General features: G+C 40.8%; 1 protein-coding gene across 1 annotated transcript in view; it reads left to right on the forward strand.

Annotated features, from left to right (window-relative positions):
- The window catches only part of CNTNAP2 (contactin associated protein 2), a 1,395,900-nt gene that overhangs the window by 623,957 nt on the left and 750,452 nt on the right, over positions 1 to 21,491 (forward strand).

Below are 21,491 nucleotides of genomic sequence, written 5' to 3' on the forward strand. Positions count from 1 at the left end.
TTGGGAAATTGTGTTAGTGTAATGTATCTGACTGGATCCTCATTTATCAGTTCATCAGAGAGGCAGACACAGTATAATTTGAACCTTCAGTGTCTAGACAGGAGTCGTCTCATGCCCCGTCACAACTGTTTGGCCACATTTTTCAGATCAGAAAAATAAGTTAGAAAGTGGAATAAAGCCCATTAAGTTCTGTATCTAAAGCAAGAATCCAAGAAGGCAAGTTGTTTTTCTAGATATTAAAAGTAAAAAGCGGCATGTAAAATGACTAGTAAAACACAGATGTGCCTTGTGTTACCTAATCGCTTTATGCTGAAAAGTTAAAGATTAAATTTTTTTGTGATCCAAGAATATTTTTAAATGAATGTGAACTCTATATTTGCGACATTAATTTTCCAAAAATGCACGGCTATTTAGAAATCCCTTTTGGAAACAGATTTGGCATACAACGTATAGTTGAAAGAAGTCCATTGTCTGCAGTGTGTGTGTGCGTGTGTGTGTGTGTGTGTGTGTGTGTGTGCGCGCACGCGCGCACGCATGCATAGGGAGAAAGGAAGCAGGGGAGAGAAAGAGATTCTGTCTTCTTCAGTCTCTTCCTAATATGCTGAAAAACTGAGAATCTAATATCTATACCCTCTAATTACACAGACTTCTTTCATTTCACTTCATTTTTAGGAAACAATGACACAAATATCATCAGAGAAGAGTTCTAGGGTTAATAAAATGCAGTACAGCTCTCTGAGCCTTTCATATCATTATCTGTAGCAAAAGTTAGAAATTGTGTTCAGAATAGAAGACTTCAACAGAGAAAAATGTAATTTATTGTCTTGCGCTTACAATTGTGTTTAGAAAGTTGCTCAAAAACGAGACAAAAATGCTCCTAGAAAATTAACATTAACAGTAAGATATACAAGAAAATAAAAACAGATAGTAAGGCACCTGGGTGGCTTAGTCGGTTACGTGTCCAACTCTTGACTTTGGCTCAGGTCATGATTTCACAGTTCATAAGTTCAAGCCCCGCGTCGGGCTCTGCACTGACAGTGCAAAGTCTGCTTGGGATTCTCTCTCTCCCTCACTCTCTACCTCTCCCCTGTTCTTTCTCTCCCTCTGAAAATAAATAAATAAACTTAAAAAAAGATAGTAATTTGGTTATCATTAAAGTCTATATAGGTATATGGAAAAGTAATGAATAAAAAATGAAACTGATAGTGAAAGTAGTTACAGTAAAGGAATTATATAACTGAAGTTTCCCCTTGCCAATCATGCCAAAGTGTTAAGTTTCAGTCTGTGATATTCATTATATGATAAACAATGCTTGAGTTAGGTAACTTTGATACAACTACACACATTCACTCCACCAGCATAATTTATATAGTGTGACATATATACCACCATTAACTATAAGGGATCTTTTTCCTAAATATGAAAATTCTAACTAAAGACAAAGAACCAGAAATTGGTGGTGATGACAAGGGGTTCCTAACTCCAGTGACCATTTTGGTATTGAACTGGAAAGCAAGAGGCACCTGGGTGTCTCAGTCGGCTAAGCGTCCGACTTCGGCTCAGGTCATGATCTCACGGTTTGTGAGTTCGAGCCCCGCATCAGGCTCTGTGCTGACAGCTCAGAGCCTGGAGCCTGCTTCCGAGTCTGTGTCTCCTTTCTTTCTGAGTCTGTGTCCTCTTTCTCTGCCTCTCCCCCACTCATGCTCTGTCTCTCTCAAAAATAAATAAACATTTAAAAAAAAGGAAGTAATTATTTTTATAGCTGCTTCCTTCATTTAAAGACACAGCAAAGAAAAAGAGATTTTTAAAAATATTTAATTTGTTTTAAATTTAAATATACGGTACAGGTTGGACAGTTGAGGTTTTCTTTGTTTGTTTGTTTGTTTTTTAATTTTTTTTCAACGTTTATTTATTTTTGGGACAGAGAGAGACAGAGCATGAACGGGGGAGGGGCAGAGAGAGAGGGAGACACAGAATCGGAAACAGGCTCCAGGCTCTGAGCCGTCAGCCCAGAGCCCGACGCGGGGCTCGAACTCACGGACCGCAAGATCGTGACCTGGCTGAAGTCGGACACTCAACCGACTGCGCCACCCAGGCGCCCCTGTTTGTTTGTTTTTAAAGAGTAATGACTCCAAGTATTAGAAATGTCCTGAGAGTATTTACATAAAAGAGGGAAATGATCTCCTCCCAGGTGCTCATTTCTACCTGTTCATTATTTCACTTTTGTATCTGTAAAAGTAGAGTCATTCTTTTAAACATAACCTGATCTCTGCTGGTCTTCTCTAAGTGAAACTGAAATCTTGAAAATCAAGTGTGCGCGTAGAGGTTAGAAGACCACCGTGCCTAATTAGAGAAAGTGGTCACTGACACTATTTTGTGGTGAAAAATATTTATCTTGTACTTCATTGAAGGCTATATGCTTCCAAATAAACTGAAAGGCTTGATTTGTCTCTTAGTTACTCCCATGGATCCATTCAAAATCAGAAGGGTCTGGTCCAGCAAGACTAATGTAAAAATATATAGTATATGCCATTCAGTTTGATACAGAATGAACGACATTGCATCTGTTCTCAGTGATAGCACTCGTAGCAAGAGCATCGAGGTCCAAAGAAACTGGCTTCCGATGCTGGCTAGCTGACTACAAGATTACCATGCCTTGTGCCTTTGTGGTGAGTCATTTCACTTCTCGTAGAAGTCACTTCACTTCTTCCTCTTGGCTAAATAGCTACCGAGGTCTCTTACAGTTCGAAAGCCAGTGAGCTGAGTCTTTCTGCTGCTTTTTCTGTGCTCTGTGGTTTTGAACTTTGTTATTGTTACGAAATAATTTAGCTTGTTATTGCCTGCAGAGGACCAAGGATCCCTTTTGAAAAAAAGGACTTATGGTAATTTTATTACAGTACTACTTTTAAAGGGAAGAACAAAAACAGCTAACTAAAATCTAGAGCATAGTATAACTAAATATTTAGTAGAGCTTCAAAGATTACAGCTGGGCTACTATTTCTACACATTTTCACCTCGGGTCTTGGGTTGCTCAGGGTGACATAACTATTTCTCAGAAGACCGGTGATCATCCAGGCCAGAGGCTGGAAGATCCAAGATGGAACCGGGAAGCCCTTCTATGATAGGTCACACTGCCTGAGTTTGAACCTGGCTCTGTCTCTTACTTACTTGTAACCTTGGGCACTCAGACTCTTCGAGCTCCAGTGTGAAATGGGTGCAGTGACCCTTGTAAAGCCATCCTAAGATTGAATGACGTGGTTTATGGAAGGCACTGAGAAGAGTTTCAGCAACATTAGTAATCAGCAAATTTTCACTAATTCATCCCTTTTAGGACAAACATCCTCTGATCTGAACTTCTGCATCAGTAACTGACCACATCCCATAACTGGTCACTTAATTTCATACTCCTATTCATTGTCGTCATTCTCATGGCAGAGTGGGTTTCAAGTGAGTGATTTCCATAGTTTTCTCTTTTTTCCAGAAGAATTGAAGAAAATTAAAAGCGACCCGTATCTGTCTGTTGGTGTGTTTATATGTGGAGAATTTATTTTCAAATACATTTTGCGTGGGGCTCAGAGGCTTGTCATTTACAAACCACTGTCCTGAGGAGCCAGGATGCCACCCTTTGGATGAGGAAATGCCCCAGGGAAAGCCAAAGGTCAGATCAGTCCCAGGAAAGGGCAACCCGGTGTTTGTTCTCCTAAACACCAAAGAGGTTAGTTTGTGACCAAATCATGCAAATACATTAACCTGTTGCTGTTTTATCTTTTTTATTTTTTTTTAATGTTTATTTATTTTTGAGACAGAGACAGAGCGTGAGCAGGGGAGGGGCAGAGACAGAGAGAGAGAGACACAGAATCCGAAACAGGCTCCAGGCTCTGAGCTGTCAGCACAGAGCCCAACGCGGGGCTCGAAACCACGAACTGTGAGATCATGACCTGAGCCAAAGCCAGACGCTTAACCGACTGAGCCACCCAGGCACCCCTGTTTTATCTTCTTAAATTTTCTTATGCAGATACATATTCCATTCTCAATGAATTTGTAACTTACTAGTAGCACATAGAAACTTAAAATTGCATCAAAGAGGTTAGAATGATTGTGTTGAATAGTTCGTCTGTTGTTTGTTATATTGACTTATCTTCACCCTCTCAAAAGTATAAGAGTGTGTCTTTCTTGTGAGCGAAGCTTCATGTTGATAGTTAGTCTTTGTCTCTTCCTGGTGCTTTATAGACCCTTCCAACTGTTCTGCAAGCTTGCTTTCCAATGCTTCAAGTGCTCTTTAAGATCCAATAATCATCTCATGTTTTCCATATGTGTTCCTTACTCTTTGTAATTATGGTGCTCACCTACATAAATTAAATCCAAAAGGCAATCCCTCATCTCAGGGCTTGGTAGACAGATTTTTTCTCATGCTTCTGGAGCCTATCTTTGGCCTCAGTCCTTCTACATATGATATCAACCTCTTAATCGGAACTGCCCCCCAAATCCCCAGAATATTCTCGGCAATATGAAAGCTGTTGGCTATCTTCCTAAGCAAGAGGACATTGGACAGATATAAACAGTGTTTGGGGCTGAACATTTAGAAGAATTATTAATACCAGATCTTCATTCTCAGAGAAAATCTTCTTGCAATTTTTTGTATGAAAAGAGAGATCTCACCTTGTGCAGATAAATAAACATTACTGTTTCCAGACATAGTAAGAAGAGATAAATGGAATGATCTACACAGGTCTCTTCCAATTTAAAAATTATGTGATTTCTGAGTTCTGAGATCCTAAGAAAGAACAGGGTCTGATGTTGCCACCCAAATGCAAAAGTAAAATTTTTACTAGCCAAATAGCACACGCCATGTTCTTTGTAATCCAGGATACCCGTAAGTGATTGAATTCAAGGCATAATTAAAAAAAGAAATTAATCTCACCTGCTTTAGTCACACTGACCTAGGGCATAAACACCTAGATTTATTGGCTATGGGAAATTTTGTGCCTCCATCTGTTTGGAACGACCACAGACCTAGGAATCAATGACGACACCTTGGAATTTGAACATTGCACACCACCTCTCCCCCTCAAGAAGACATTCACTGAATATAATCATGTCCTTACAGAATTGGAATCCATCGGGGCACCTGGGTGGTTCAGTCGGTTGAAGTGTCCAACTTCTGCTCAGGTGATGATCTCACGGCTCGTGAGTTCGAGCCAAGCGTCAGGCTCCGTGCTGACGGCTCAGAGCCTGGAGTCTGCTTTGGATTCTATGTTTCCCTCTCTGTCTACTCCTCCCCCGTGCTCACTCACTCTCTCTGTCTCTTGCTCTCTCTCTCTCTCTCTCTCTCTCTCTCTCTCAGAGGTAAACAAACATTGGGGCACCTGGGTAGCTCAGTCGGGTGAGTGTCCAACTTCTGCTCAGGTGATGATCTCATGGTCTGTGAGTTCGAGCCCTGCGTCGGGCTCCGTGCTGACAGCTCAGAGCCTGGAGTCTGCTTTGGATTCTATGTTTCCCTCTCTGTCTACTCCTCCCCCGTGCTCACTCACTCTCTCTGTCTCTTGCTCACTCTCTCTCTCTTTCTCTCTCAGAAGTAAACAAACATTGGGGCACCTGGGTAGCTCAGTCAGGTGAGCGTCCAACTTCGGCTCAGGTCATGATCTCATGATTCGTGAGTTTGAGCCCCGCATCGGGCTCTGTGCTGACAGCTCGGAGCCTGGAGCCCGCTTTGGATTCTGTGTCTCCCTCTCTTTCTGCCTCTCTCTTGCCCATGCTTGCTCTCTATCTCTCTCTCTTAAAAATAAACATGAAAAAAAAATTTTTTAAAGAATTGGAATCCATCCCTCAGCTATAAATTTAACTGGCTTATACAGACCTATGTAGTATGGCTAAGTTTTTAACCTGATTTTCCACCATACTTTTCCTCACTTTCTCCCTTCTGGTCTCTTTGGCCTCCTTTCAGTTTTTCACGAATGCCCTGTATCCTCACACTGTTCCCTCTGCCCCACCACTGCTGCCACTACAGGACTTTTGCACATCTTCCCTCTCTGCTTTATCAGGTAAGTTCTACTCATCCTCCAAATCTCAGTTCAGTAGCCACCTCCTTAAGGAAGCTTTCTGTGACCCTGTAATTGGGCCAAACCCTCTTATTCTAAGATATATCTTAGCACAGTGATGATGGTGATTCAACATTTATTATTTGTGATTCTTTAATACCATCTGTCACTTCCAGAGGCCCATAATATCTCAGAGGAGACCGTGCCAGGCTCTGTTCACCATTTTATTCCCAGGGCCTGCCCCACATATAGTATGTGCTCAGTGAATGTTCCCTGAGTCAAAGAGCGAACGAATGGCAGAGAAGGTACAAAGCATCAATAGCTTTTTAAAGATCACTGTCCTTTATGCAAATTCATGAAGATAGCTAAAGTATGAAGAGAGACAAAAGCTAAAGGGACAAAGGAAAACAGGAGGGCAGGTAAAAGAAGAGGGGTTTGCGGAAGGCTGAGGGGGTAGTGATGGTAATAACAGTAGGAACAACCACTAGCGGTATAAAGTTATAAAAAATTATATGGAAGAAGTCAGTACATGAGCACAGAAACCTGCACGTTTCAAATAATCATGAGGAAAACACTGCGATGTGCATGTGAAGGCATGTTCACCAAAGCAACTTGCCGGAATATGTAATTATACGCAAAGTAAGTTGCAACCAGAAAAATGATCTCTTATTTAAAATAAGAGATGTACTGGCTGGTGTCTGAGCTACCGTGAAATAGATGCAGGTGCGTTGAAATATGGACAAGTGAGTGACAAACGTGTTTAAACCTGGGGTGAGATGGGAATAAGATGACCATGGTCCTTTTACTCATCAGGTGATATCACATGTCTATTCTTGCTACCAGAAAATTACAGAGAAGGAAAAGAACTCAGGATTTGAAATTCGATGTTGTGATGTCAAATCCTCGGGCTGTAGAGCCAGCCTTCCCTCTCCGTTAGCAGCGTTTTCCCAGGTGGACGACAGCAATTCTCTCCCAAACCTGTGAGTCGTCTGTTTCCTCGACCCCCGTAGCATGTTAGTATGAATGTCACTTACACCCTTAAAGGGTGAAGCAAACTCTCAGGACACGCTGCTGGCCACTGATAGAGAAGCGTTGGCCTGAATCTGCTTCTACTTTCTTCCCCTCCCTCTCTGCTATCTTGGCTTTGGGTTTTGGACGGTCACTTACCCTGTCTGAACTCAAGTTCCCTCCGGGACATTCAGTGAAATATTGGCTCTTAAAATGCTTTGTAAACTTAGAAAATACTTGGCATCATTTTGTAACTTTTATTGTACATGCCACCACATCTTTAGAAACAGCCAGCAAAAGTTTTGTCTGATTACAGGTAGCCTCAGGTTACGAGGCACTGACGTAGTTGATTCCCGAGGAAAAGATCTGAGGATGTCTCAATATTTAAGCCCATAATCACTGAAAAGCTAAAAGGCTTTATTAGCAACTATAATAGCTACGCAGGCTGATTTGCACGTGCAGGGTGAGTCTGCTCTTTCTGACCTGGACACAGCATCTGGTTAGGTAACCAGATCGCACTTCTCTGCTATCAGGTGGACAATTAATTACCAGTCTTCCAGCTTTACCTCCCTCTCATCCTTTTCATCCTGCACCATGACCTACTTCAGATGCTCCGTGTGTCTCTGTCATTAAGGGATATGTCCTTGTCATTAAGGAGTGGCTCTAGGGCACAACCACAGGACTGTGGGACACATAGATCTATACTCCTACCATTGCTTATTCGTTCTTTGTCCATTCACCGCCAGTGTGGGGAGAGTGGACTGCATTCTGCATACGGGAACGTGGAGTAGAGAAAGAAGAGGGGAGTATGTGGGACTGGGTGGCTCAGTCAGGTAAGCGTCCAACTCTTGATTTCAGCTCAGATCATGATCTTACAGTCATGCGTTCGAGCTCCCCTTCCAGCTCTGTTTTGATGGTACGGAGCCTGCTTGGGATTCTTTCTCTCTTCTCCTCCCCTGTGCTCTCTCTCTCTCTTTCTCTCGCTCTCTTTCTCTCTCAAAATAAATAAATAAACTTTCAAAAAACAAACAAACAAAAAAATAAAAGCCCTTGTGATCATAACTCATTTACACATCTTTGGCACATTGAGGTTGTGAACTGAGGATAAATTGTATCGCATGTTTACCTCTTATGGTCTAAGTTGCCACTTTTCATTTTACAAAATATGTATATGTGTAATCATATGGAAAAATGACTTAGTATCTTTTCACAGATACTTTGTAGTCCTAAACAATTGTTTCACCTTTTCAGATTATATTGGCAGATTATCTCTCCATTTTTTTCTGGACTTTTTTCTTACCCGACGGATGGAGAGAGAGAGGAGTGAGGAGGAAACTGCTCCAGCAAGGTGTTGGGTGGGGGGCAGTCTGGTTTTCATGGAACACGCACAATTGAAATGACAGTGAGCCCTTGCTCAGTTGTGTGTATTCTCTAGATGAGAAGCTCACTTTCTCACCAAAGCCGAAGCATCTGGGGAGAGAGGGAAAGGAAACGAAGGAAGGGACCAGTGGTGTCCACTTCCTGAAATCACACTGACTTACAAAAAGAAGTCCCCTCTCTCAGATTTTCACCCGGCATCCGCAGATAAAGGAAGACGGAGAGAAACGGGAGAGAGCGACCTCTGTAGAAATGTTGGAAGGGGATTTTTAGAGGCCATTCTGCCTTTCAGCCACAACCAAATAAATTACATTGGATTAAAATAGTGCAGGTCGTTTGGAGAAACACAGCCCAAGGACCTTTACATTTCTAAGGCAGCCCAAATTTCAAATTAATCCCTTCTTTTATGCCTTGCTTTGGAAAGATGGCTGAGATTAAACCTAGAAAGAAAGGATTTAATTTCAGTTTTACAAAGACTTTTTCAATAGTTTCAAAAATATATCATTCTCTTTGAATAAAAAGCCTCTGCAAAAAGTTGATCTGTGAATGCATATTAAAAAGCAGCCTGCCATAGAGACTGAGCTCTGATCCTATGAACTGCTCGGAGGCTATAAAATGCCAGTGCTAGGTCTCGAGGGAGTTGACATTATTCATTAAACTCTGTAGTTTGAATCCCAGGGACTGTCTCAGCCGAGGCTCAGAGTAAAGAGAAAAAGGGATGGAAAACACTCACCTCGACATCTTTGCCAGGTTCAGTTAAGGAAAGGGAGATAGAGGGGAAGCCTGATTATTGGCAGATAAAGAAGGAAACTTCACAGACTCTTGTATCTACTCAAACAACAAGAAAGGAGAATTAAAGTTAAATATGGTATGTGCCTCTCCTTTGATCCTTTAAACATCTCCCAAACCAAACGATTTCTTGCTTTCATATTGACATTAGTCACTCTGCTCCTACTGTAAGACTTGAGCTTTACAAACTCGGAGTAGAGGATTACCTCTAATATATAGGTGGTCCCGGTTCATTCAATAATATTACATGTCCATTTTGTAGGTAACACAGTATGCGGATTTCAGAAATACAGACAAGGGCCTGCTTCCTTATGAAGCAGACACACTGGTTAAAAAAGGAAGACAGACAGTCAGGAGGCATTAATACATTAATAGAAGGTAACATGTTTATGTGCCTACCTGGTGTAAGAGCCAATATGTATAATGAGTGGGAGAACAAAGTGGACCAAGGTGGTTGGGGAAGGGTTCTCGAACCAACTGAACCCTGGGGAAGCCCCTTGTTTCTTGGTTGGGAATTAAGATTGGAACTGGTGGTGGGCAATGTAGGGGTAGGGACAGTAGAAGCAGAGTTTGAGTTTCTAAACCTTTGACTGATATGCTGGAAGCAAGATCGTTAAATATTCAGGAGCTGGAGAAACCATTTGTGAGCTGGTTTTAAGGCTCGGTAGCTTGAACCAGCTACAGTAGGAGAATGCACCCGTGGAAATTAACAAGCCCTAGAAGTCCAGACTTTTATTTTTTGTAAAGCTGGATTACCAGAATACCACTGCCCTCATTCATCAGGCTACAGGTAATGCGTACATGTCTGGCACTGTTATAATCAACATCGATGATGCTCATGAGATGATACCTACAGGTATAAATGTCACACCGTGAAGAGATTTGCCTCATCAAAGGAACAGCAGGATGTGGAGTTGAGTAGGTAGGCTGAGTTAGCCAGGGGACAGTGGCCCTTCAATACCTCACCACCGAAGTATGACTTCAGATACGATTCTTCATCACTCTTACTCTTTAGGAGAAAGAGTTGAGTTCATCTCACTATATTAATCCGTAAATGACATTAAAGTTTCCCCTAACAAGACTATGGGCTCGTGATTATTTCGGAATGAAGGAGGACTTCTGAGGTCCCTGAACAATATTTAGAGAAGCATTTATGAAGAGCCATTGGATTAGGTGTTGTCCCTTCGGCAGTCAACATTTCTTTTACCGAAGGTGACAAATGTTTTTTGTTACTCAGCTTGTCTCAACTGTTCAGCTTATAGTATAACCTGAGGTAACAGCCTGTGGATGGATAAATAGCTCTGTTAGCATACAAAACTAATTTTAAGATGACTTTGTGATCATTAACCTAAATCTAAAGATTGAGAAGCTTTCTCCTGTCAGGATCGCCTCCCATCTGTGACCCAGCTGTGTCAAATTTCTATTCCTTAAATTCAGGACATTTGGTTTGGTTTGCTAAGCTGTCTATGAAAACGACTACCCAGTAATGAATCTAGTGATTTTTTTTTTTCACCATTCACATGAGAAAAATCTGAAGAATGAATGATTGGTTTCTGTTTTGTTTTTGTTTTTCCAACATCAATGTAAACAAAGAACTCTCTTCATTTCTTTCATTATCATGACTGCCTTCTGCTTTTCTTCCTCCTTTCCAAGCCCTCCTGGCAAAAGAATATATAGTTCAGATTGTTGGAATCTGGAATGAAAATGTTTATCTGTGCAAATAATTCCTTCTGTTATATTTGTTGTAGATGGCTAATGCCACTAAAAGCAAAAGTTTCCCATGGAAAGTGTAGCAGTTTCCAAGAAAGTGTTGCTCGTTCCCTTTTTTGGATGTGTTCATATGACTGCTTTCAAATTCTAGTATAATATTTTAAAATATTTTATCTTGGGGTGCCTGGGTGGCTCAGTTGGTTAGGCATCTGTCTGACTTTGGCTCAGGTAATAATGTTACGGTTCGTGAGTTTAAGCCCCATGTTGGGCTCTGTGCTGACAGCTCAGAGCCTGGAGCCTGCTTCGGATTCTCTCTCTGTCTCTTTCTCTCTCTGTCTCTCTCTCACTCTCTCTCTCTTTCTGCCCCTCCCCTGCTCACTCTCTCTCTGTCTCTCAAAAAAATGAATGAACATTAAAAAAATAAAATATTTTATCTTAGCCAAGTGCAAGTGAAATACTGTAAATGGACTTGACTAAAAATGTAACTTTTATGTAAAGTAAGAAAAATGTCCAATGACTTGAGCTTCCTTGGTCTCATCATATAATTTTGTTTCAAAGCTACCGTGATGGCTCCCGTCTGCAAAATATGCCTTACCCCATTCTTGAAAGACCTTTCTTGCCATGGCAGATGCTGGCATCAAATGCCAGACAAACTTGGCACCTATAAAATCACTGTCATTACTCATTAGCAGGCATCAAAATGTCCTAATAATACTTTTCACCACTATCCAGTCCTGCGGAGACATCAATTAAACATGTCTTGCTTGCCAAGTCACGTGATCAACTTTCACTGTGCTGGAGAAAGCCAAGTGAGGCCATCCAGTTAGATTGGATAAAGAAACACCTTGAAGAGTTTGGCTGGAGAAAAATTCTTTCTGTCCATATAACTGCAATGGAATTCAGAACTCTAGAAAACCCTATGTGTTTTCTGTACCATATGGCTGTCTGTTGCTGAGTTGCCCTTCTTAGAGAACATTCAGGTATTCAGTGGAAGGCATATTCCTACTCAGGAAATACATATTAAGACCTCTTTATGGTTTAAGTGACTTAGATACAGACTCTCTGAATAAATAAAACCCAAATTTAATCAGGCCAGATTATTTCAAAAGTTCCTAACGTACCGGAAGCTGGGTGAATGGAACAAGCTTGGTTAACTCATTGTCCAAAAGGACATTGAGTATAATTCTTTTATATAATTCTTTGTATAATTCTTTCCTTTGTATAATTCTTTAAATCAAGTTGGCTTGTATTATGTGAGAGAGAAGAAAGTATTGTGAACTTGCACAGGGGAGACAAGATCAGTAATGCAGCGCTGGGAGAGAAGCGTGGGACGACACGTGTATTAGATGCCCTTGGGAAGGCAGGCAGGAAAATCCAAGCGGCCCTACTTGCCCCTTATTAGTGGGAGCACCTACTATTCTATGATTACGGCACCAGCTGGGGAGGCCTGAATCCCGTCTTGTCGCCACTGGCCATGTGGCCCATTAGCCACGAGGCCAGTCATCCAAACGGTGCCGGAGTGCAACAAACCCTGGGAGAGGAGGCCGAATCGGTGATGGGCGACAGAAGTGCAGTGACTGCAGAACGAATCCTCTTTTCAGCCACACTGCATCCCCCGCTCGGGACACACTTCCCAGCATTACCGGATGAAACACAGCATCAACTCTGTCTCGCAGCTTTTGCTTCGCCTGGGTGCCATTGGCTGCACGGGTTAGAGGTCGTTTCGCTAAGCTTATGTCTGCAGCCCGGACTAGGCTTGGGGGCTCATGCGTGTTTTAGAGATAAAAATAATGATATAGAGTGATTCCCTGGACAGAAGTAATGTGGAAGACAAATTTATTGAGAAGCATTTGAAATGCTATTAGCAGCCGCAAGAGAAAGTTTATTAACGGAAAACATTTTTTCCCTGTCTCTCACCCATATAGAGTGGATGTCACAAGAACTCACACGTTGTAAAGGCATATTTGTTTAAAGCCCAAGGAACTTACTCACTGCATAAAAATTTCTAAGGGATTTCGAATTAGGATTCAGTTTGCATTCAAGTTGCTGCTTTTTTCTACTTATCATCACCCTAAGCTTCCCACACACCACCTATCTTAAGATGAGATAAATGAACACGGGGCCCTAAATTCTACCGCATGTGGTTCCTTAGCTAAAGAATGGATTCACTTTGACACTTGATTAACACCAATTGCACATGTGGTAATAATAAAAAAACAAATTTAATCTGCACAAACTGTAATTTTCATGCTGGGATGATTTAGATTCCAGCAGTCTCTATATTGATTGGTTTAAGAAAACTATTTCCATGTGTTTTTTTAATAAGGATGCCCAGTGGAAAGTCACTCTTGAGTCTTGTGGAAGTTTGTGCTTTTCAAAAATGTAACAAATAGAACTTTGATGGTTGGGAAAATGGCCTTGTTCTCCATAGACTTACAAAACATCAAGATCAAATCAACAAAGTTTGAAGAGGAGGGGGGTAGTAGATATTTTGAAATAATCACTGATATACTAGTGTGTTAAGATTAGAGACCGCACCTAAAAAAAAATAAGCGAATGCCCTAAACTGTTGCCCTTTTACAGTCTTCTTTTCAGAATGTCTGCAGCCACCCCATTTTCCTGAATTTTGTCCCAATTCTCTTTTCCATGCTGTGGCTCCCTGCTACTTCTCAACCAAAGAAGGAAGACTTTAAGCAGGGATGATGGGGAGAGAGACTCCGGAGGTGGCCGTTTGGCGATGTGGCCCTGACAAGTTAATATATTGGACGATGTGGTAGAGAAGCCACATCCCGGTTTCTGAGATTAGTCGCCACTGATGCTCATCCCCTGACAGCGGCAGAGGTGGGAGCAAGTTGGGGAATCTCTGAGAAGGAGGTTGGTCTCATCTGCCCACGGGCACACACGAATGCAGAGACCTGCAAGGAGTCTCAGCACCAGTGAATTACAATCACCCCGTTCTGTAGAGACAACATAAAATCTTTTAACAACATGCTGAAACTTCATGAAGGGAATGCGCTTATTTTTTATTTTTTTTAATGTTTATTTATTTTTAAGAAAGCATGATCAGGGGAGGGGCAGAGAGAAAGGGAAAGAGAGAATCCAAAGCAGGCTCCGTGCTCTCTGCATAAAGGCCGACGTGAGGCTCGAACCCACAAACCGTGAGATCATGACCTGAGCTGAAGTCAGAGGCTCAGCCGACTGAGCCACCTGGGTGCCTCATGAGAGTGCATTTATTTTAAAATTTGTAGGTCATATCTGTGATATATTTATATTGATATAAATTTGTGTCCATATACCATGTACATATATACTAGATAGACTATTACCTTATGAATCAGAAGGCTCTTTTCCAAAGCCCATTTGGTTAGTATGGAAATTCTGTTCTTTGCTACCCTATTTTGAATCTTACTAAATATGTATAACACACACACACACACACACACACACACACACAATGATGCAAACTTTAGCAAGTGATCAGAGGCTGACTTTTTACAGGCTCCCTTTTTTAACTTGGTTGCTCCTCCATAAATTACTAATGCTATATACATTGCCACACAGACTTTCCTCCTCTCTGCAAAGGATGAGGCCCCAAATGCTGCAAAGCTTGCTGTGGGCTCTTGGCTCAGAAACAGTTCTCTCAGCGCTCTCCTGACGTTATTAATGGCCCTGATGTACAAACCCAGAATAAAATAGAATTAAAATCCAAAGTTAATTTCAAGCTCCATTAGAAATTAAAGGTGTTGGGAAAGAAATCAATATTTGCCCGGTACAAAATGACTAAATTCAAAGCAGTTAATTGTATTATTTTGTAACTTCTAAAAACTATAAAGGACCTTCAAACTACAAAATGTTGCTATGCTCACACATATACACGATATGTGACTAAAAATAATGACAATGAATTCCAGAAGCAACACTCAGAAATCTATTTTATTACTTTGTAGCCATAGCATATAGTATACACACTAAAATGTGTGTCTTAAAATAGAGCCAATTATTCTGTACAATCTGTGGCTATTTTCAGCAATTACCAACATTCAGTTGTAAATCTGGGAGGATTTAAGGGACAGAAACCAGGCAAAAGAGCAAAGAGATTTATTTAAATGGAATAAATGTACCCATTTCCTTAATTTTACTTTCTCTTTCTTTCCAGCTTCTTTTTAAGGATTGCTATAGATTAACAAACAAGTGACCTTGAAACACTGTAGTTCCAACTAGGATAAAGTGTTTTGCAACCTGTAGAGTTGTAAGTCATAGAAGACATAAAAGTAACAGTGAAAGTTCTTCATGTCAGAATCACTGCCACTTCTCCCCTCTCGTGCCTCTCGGGCTAAGTCTGAGTTAGCAAATGGATCTCTTGCAGGTCCAGAAAGATCAGAGTCAAAGGGGTGTGGATCAGACCTCGTAATGAGGATGTGTCCCTTTGTTTCCTCCCCACGTGGAGAAGGAGCCTCATGAGAACTGGTTCAAGCATCGGTTACTGTTTCAGCATCTGGGGTGAACACCTGTGAAAGATACTGTGGGACAAACTGTTGCTTTGCTTGAGGAAACACATGAGGCTTCTGGTTAGATCTTCCTGTCTTTGCGATAAAAAGAGTCGCTGTGATTAAGGCTTCGGAGCAATGGACACACAGCCAGGAACTGGGACGGTTCTAAGACTCATCCGCAAGGGACAACAGAGCAGTCGTTGACAACACAGCCCCATTCTTCGTGTGGCTAACAGTCAGCTCCTTGGCTTTTGAAAATGTTGTCTTTAAGAATACTCTGTTAGCTGCATTTTCCTTAAAGGCGTGACTTGTCTCATCAGACGATACAAAGTTGGGTTTGGGGAGGTGAGCTTCCTGGCCCACCAGCCCCTGTTCCCTGTCCTGCTGGTTGGTCTTCAGGGTCCAGAAGCAAAGCTGTCAGACCACACTGAGTTTCAACTCTCTCAACTCCCCTCGTGTTCAACGTTTCCTTCCTCCCTGTGACGTTTCAAAGAAGAGTGGATGCCGGATTAAGACAGACGGGTGCCAACCCCATGCCTGGAATTTACCATGTGTGTGGTCCAAGGTGGTGACCTAACCTCCCTGATCCTCACTTTCCTGTATGAGAACAATAGTAATGCTTACCTGACAAGGTTTCCTTTTCTCTTCTCTTCTCTTCTCTTCTCTTCTCTTCTCTTCTCTTCTCTTCTCTTCTCTTCTCTTCTCTTCAGAATTTAAAATGCATGTGAAGTGGGTGTTCACTACGGGCACCATCATGGGCCCTCAAGTGTAGTCCCTGCTGGTGTTATCGTGGATCTCCATTTCTGGGGCGTTCCCTCTCGCTCTCCTCCCAGACCTGTTCTCAGGAGAGCATCAGATATCTGTCGTCAAGCTTGCTGGTGACCGTAAGACAAGTAAGAGAAAGGAAGTAAGAAATGTCAGAAACTAGAATGCAGAGCTGTGGAAATAGGGTAGGAATGCAATGACGAGTGTTTAAGAACTTTGACTCCTGCTCGGCGTTTCTTATAAATGCAGCCAAATAGTCTAAAGATGTGGTCTTTCCTCTCTCTCTCCTCCTCACGCCATGCCGGTCCGCCTCCCAATATGGCTTCCATTTTCTCAGCTTCCCTGAATCTGCTCTCTTCAGTGACCTCCCCATCGGCAAATTGATGCTAATGTATCTAACGGGGGCATCTACGTTTTATAGAACTTGCTTTCTCCTTACAGCAGGTTTCTTTGTTTTCTGTGGCTCACTACTTCTTTGTTTTGGTTCAGATTGACGGATGCCTTTGTTTCCAGTCTACGTCCTACATCACTCTCTTCTCTTTTTTTTTTTTCTTAAAGTTTATTTATTTATTTTGAGAAAGAAAGCACATGTGGATCGGGGAGGGGCAGAGAGAGAGAGAGAGAGAGAGAGAGATTGATTCTAAAGCAGGCTCTGTGCTATCAGCACAGAGCCTGACACAGGGCTTGAACTCAGAAACCATGAGATCATGACCTGAGCCGAAATCAAGAGTCGGATGCTTAACTGACTGAACTACCCAGGCACCCCCTGCCTCACTCTCAAATGATGGTGCTCCCTGGCTTTGTCCTCAGGCTTCCTTTCTCACTCACATACTTCCTCTTAATTCTCAAACTATGTCTTCAGTTTCCATTTATATGGTGAAAATTCCTTCATCTATATTGCTAATCCAGAACATTCTGCTGGATCCATTAAACTGCCTAATGGGATGTCTGGGTGGCTCAGTCAGTTAGGCATCCAACTCTTGATTTTGGCTCAGGTCACGATCTTGTGAGTTCCAGCTGTGCTGACAGCATGGAGACTGCTTAAGAATCCCTCTCCCTCTCTCTCTGCTCCTCCCCTGCTCACACCGTCTCTCTCTAAAAATAAATAAATAAACTTAAAAAAAAAACCCTGCCTGGTGGACAGAGATCAGCACACAGTAGGGACTTAATATTTGTGAAATGTATGAACATCTCAGTATCCTATGTGTTATATCCATTTCCCCATTCTATCCTGACTTGCTTTCCCTGCTGTATTACCTATACATCTAAACCATTGCAAACCCAGTCACTGAAGCAATAGCCTAAAACCCCCACATCCAATCATTCGCCAGGGTCAGCGTGTTCTCCTTCTGGGATATCGTTTGTGTCCCACCTTCCTCTTGGGGGCTGTGTCTTCACCCAGGCTCTTCTCACTTCTGAGGAACAGCAGAGACCTTCCAATTCCTGATTTTAGAGCCTTCGGTTTATGTTTTACATCTCTGCTAAACTGAAATTTCAAAAGTGAGAATTCGATGCCATCACTTACGAGGTTAACACCTTCCAATAATTCTTTAACCTTGTTCATGTAAAATCTGAGTAAGTTAACATTGCAGAATGTTGCATGATATGCTTTTTGGTCTGTCTCCCTGTGATCTCCTTTACCTTTTCTCCAAGCCTTTGGAGCACATTATAATGTTTTGTACAAGCCTTTGCATAGAATACAGTTCCTTCTTTTACCTTTCTGGTTAATACATACCCTGTCAAAGAAATATAATGGAGTCACTGGATATTTGCTTCTTTATGTACAAAAAAAAAAAAAAGAAAACAATTTTTGTTTTGGTATGAGTGGGATTCAATCACTGTCATTTTCTCCCATCAGTTATACTTTAAGCTGGTTTATATCTAGTTGTGAAAGGGAAAACCAGGTTCCCAGTTAAAGAAATTTTAGGGCAGAAAACGCTACCACTCCTTGCTTTGTTCCTTGTAAAGCTAGCCTTTAATATAAAGTTTAATCCTTTCCACTGCCTGGAATGTGGTCAGAAATTTTCTCTGCAGATTGTTTCATCTGGCAGTTAATTCTTAGGTACTTGTGGGAACTGAAAGGAAGAAGCATTTGAGCTGCAGTCACTGAACTTGGGGATGACCAGTCAGTCAGTTCTTTGTATATCTGGTTTTCATTTTGTTTTCTCTAAGCCAATGATTCTTACATTTTAGTTTGAAAATTATCTGAGTAAATCTATAAAGTACAGTTTTCAGGGCACCATTCCAAGAGTTTCTGATTCATAAGATCTGTCATAGGCTCCGGGAATCTGCATTTTAATGAGCTTCACTAGAAGATTCTAGAATATTCTAATGCAGATGGCTCATACCAATTTGAGTAGGCAGTGAACTCCCCTTTCATTCTCTCCATCCAGCCAGAAGATGAGCCTCCCTGGGGTTCTGTTTATTCTCTTTCCTTCCTACGACTCCAAATTCAACAGATTCTGGGAGCTGAAAGCCATTATTTAGCATCATTTTACAGAGTGAATTTGCTGTCTGTCCTACCTTAGCCTTCTAGTATCATTTCAATCACTAGCCAACTAGGCTCTCCATTACATTGGGATCAAGAGTTTTAGTTACCTCATCCTCACCAGGATGCAGGACATGGTCAAGAAGCAGGCCACTGCAGAATATACTGCCAAGAGGACTTCAGAAGGAAAGGGGGTCCCCTAGGGCCCTCTTACCCCACCCATGGTTGGTGGATGGGTGAAAAAACAGGAGACTATAAATTTGACTCACTCATTCCAAAGTCTGTTTTCAACATTGAACATGTGTTTGAGATAAATACAAATGATCAGGAGAAAAAAATGTTCTCCTAAAGTAAAATTACAACTGATGCCAAAACAGGAGAGAAATCTCCAAAAGTTGGCTTTGACAGTTTAAAAGTGTTGTCCATAAGTTTTGAATCATTATTAATTCATAATTCCTAAGCAATACAACAATCGTCATTATTTACAAAAGATTCATTACATGGAATACATGATATATGTCAATGTTTGTCAATTTCGTTTTACCACAGTACTTCATTTCCAACATGTTTACTTTTCCTACAACACACTCACAGCTTACAAGATAATCATAGAGGAGGCATGGTCTCCCATTTGGAATCTAGACAAATAGATGGGGAGCTTCTTTGGCCGTGAGACAGACAACCCCAATCCTTTTTAGTCTCTCACCCCTCTGGCTACCTTTTTCATGTCAGAGACAAAAGGTGGTACATTTAGAACATCACGAATACCAACCTGGCACTTCTTTGAACCCCACCCAGCACTTTCTCCTTTTGTTCTGATCTCCATACACTATTTAAGAGTGATACCAGTACCAAGAATTCACAGAGCAACGATTTCACTCTTTAATTCTACATTTCTTTAAGAAAGGAGTTCTTTCTTCCTCAAGCTGGTTTCTTTTTTTTTAATGAAAAAGCTAATTATCCTTTAAAAAACATTTTTTTTGCGTTTTGTAATAAAACTAGGAAGTAATTTAGTAACTTTCTAATAGTAAGTTAATGAGTTTTATCCAAGAGCTCCAATCATGTGGTGCATATTTTTTATGTGTACATAATGTTTCTAAACTAAGCCCAGTTGATTTTTTTTACTTTTATCAGCAAGAAAGAGAGGCTAAAAACAGACTCCTAGCTCCCCGATGTGTTTAATAGGAGTGTTTAACAGCATCCAAACTTAGTCATTGTGCACATGGAAAGCTCTTTGCCACAAAAAGATAAGGATCAGAGGCAAATCACTGTGTCAGTAGGTGCTAGAAAACCTTGTATTTCTTATGTTCCTGCTGTGCCTGGTTGTCCTTGGAAAAAACCAGACCTATTTTCTTCACCCTTGCAGGAACAAACAAGAATGCCTATAGGTAGTCCCTGTAGGGGGAGGTCCCGGTATCAGGGTAAACTCACATAAAAGTTTGTTTGTTTGTCTTTATTCACAGTCAGTAGCTTCATGAGGTAGGTGTTCTCCTTGTCGAAGCATTCTAGTGGATTGCCATCTTGGAAGAGTCTTAATATGAAAGATACAAACCAGGCACAATTTTGAGGGAAGAAATAATGAGTTGGATAAGAAAAAATATAGGATGGGGATACCACCTAATGTATATTATATCCTACGATATGGAGCATATCTGCTCCTCTCAGTTGCCATTGCCAACCATGTGAATACTGATGTAGCATCAAAATGTCCACACTCCACGGGCTCCTGGGTGGTTTAGTCGGTTCAGCATCCAACTTCAGCTCAGGTCGTGATCTTGTGGTTCGTGAGTTCAAGCCCCATGTCAGGCTCTGTGCTGACAGCTCAGAGCCTGGAGCCTGCTTCGGATTCTGTGTCTCCCTCTCTCTCTAAAAATAAAATAGAAAGATTAAAAAAATTTCTTTAAATGTCCACACTCCATTTTCAGACATGATCTTTTTAGATAGTTTTCTGGAACTACCAGGGAGCACTTTTTGTGAAAGAGAATTCCTATATATATATATATATATATATATATATATATATATATATATATATAGCAGGTCTAAATCTTCAGCACTAAATATTCACATCAGCAATGTAAGAAAAGTGCATCTATATAGATCAGAAGTTCATACCACAATAGCGCCTGTCTTATAATTTTGTCTTTTAATTGGATTATGTGCAATTTAGATCACAGAGATTCAGACCTATCCCTGAATCTGGCCATATTCCACTTTCATAAGATATTTTTCCCATAACTAAAATAAAAAAAAAAAAGCAGTAGGGAAATTTTCATATTAATACCATGAAGAGAAGTTTTATACATAAGCTTACTTAAATTTGTTAGCCATTAGGAAATATAAAAAGTCTTATTCTCTTTTAAAGAATCTTAAATTGAATTTAAATTAAGATATATCCTTACTTTCCAGAGGCTGGCATTTTCAACTTGAATATGACCATTGACCAACAATTCTGTTTCTGGAATTTTATAGCAAGGAACTAATTAGACATATTTACACAACTTTATGTATGGTTTTCATCACAGCATAATTTTGGATAATAAAAAATGGGAGCAAATTTTAATATCCATCAATAGGAATATGATAAAGTAAGTGCTGATATAATGGCATCCTGGTAAACCCTTAAAGTCACAAAGCAGAGTTATATTGTTTGACACAGAAAACGTAAAAAATCCTGCTCTATACCATACAGAAAATGAGACTAAAATCAGAATTCATAGTTTTAAAATACACATACATAAAATATAATAAAATGTTAACAGTGATTCTTACCAGGCGATGAGACTGTGGGTCACTTTAATATTCTTTTTTTTTTTATTTTTATGT

The sequence above is a fragment of the Lynx canadensis genome, chromosome A2 (genome assembly GCF_007474595.2).
Source record: "Lynx canadensis isolate LIC74 chromosome A2, mLynCan4.pri.v2, whole genome shotgun sequence".
NCBI classification, from domain to species: domain Eukaryota; kingdom Metazoa; phylum Chordata; class Mammalia; order Carnivora; family Felidae; genus Lynx; species Lynx canadensis.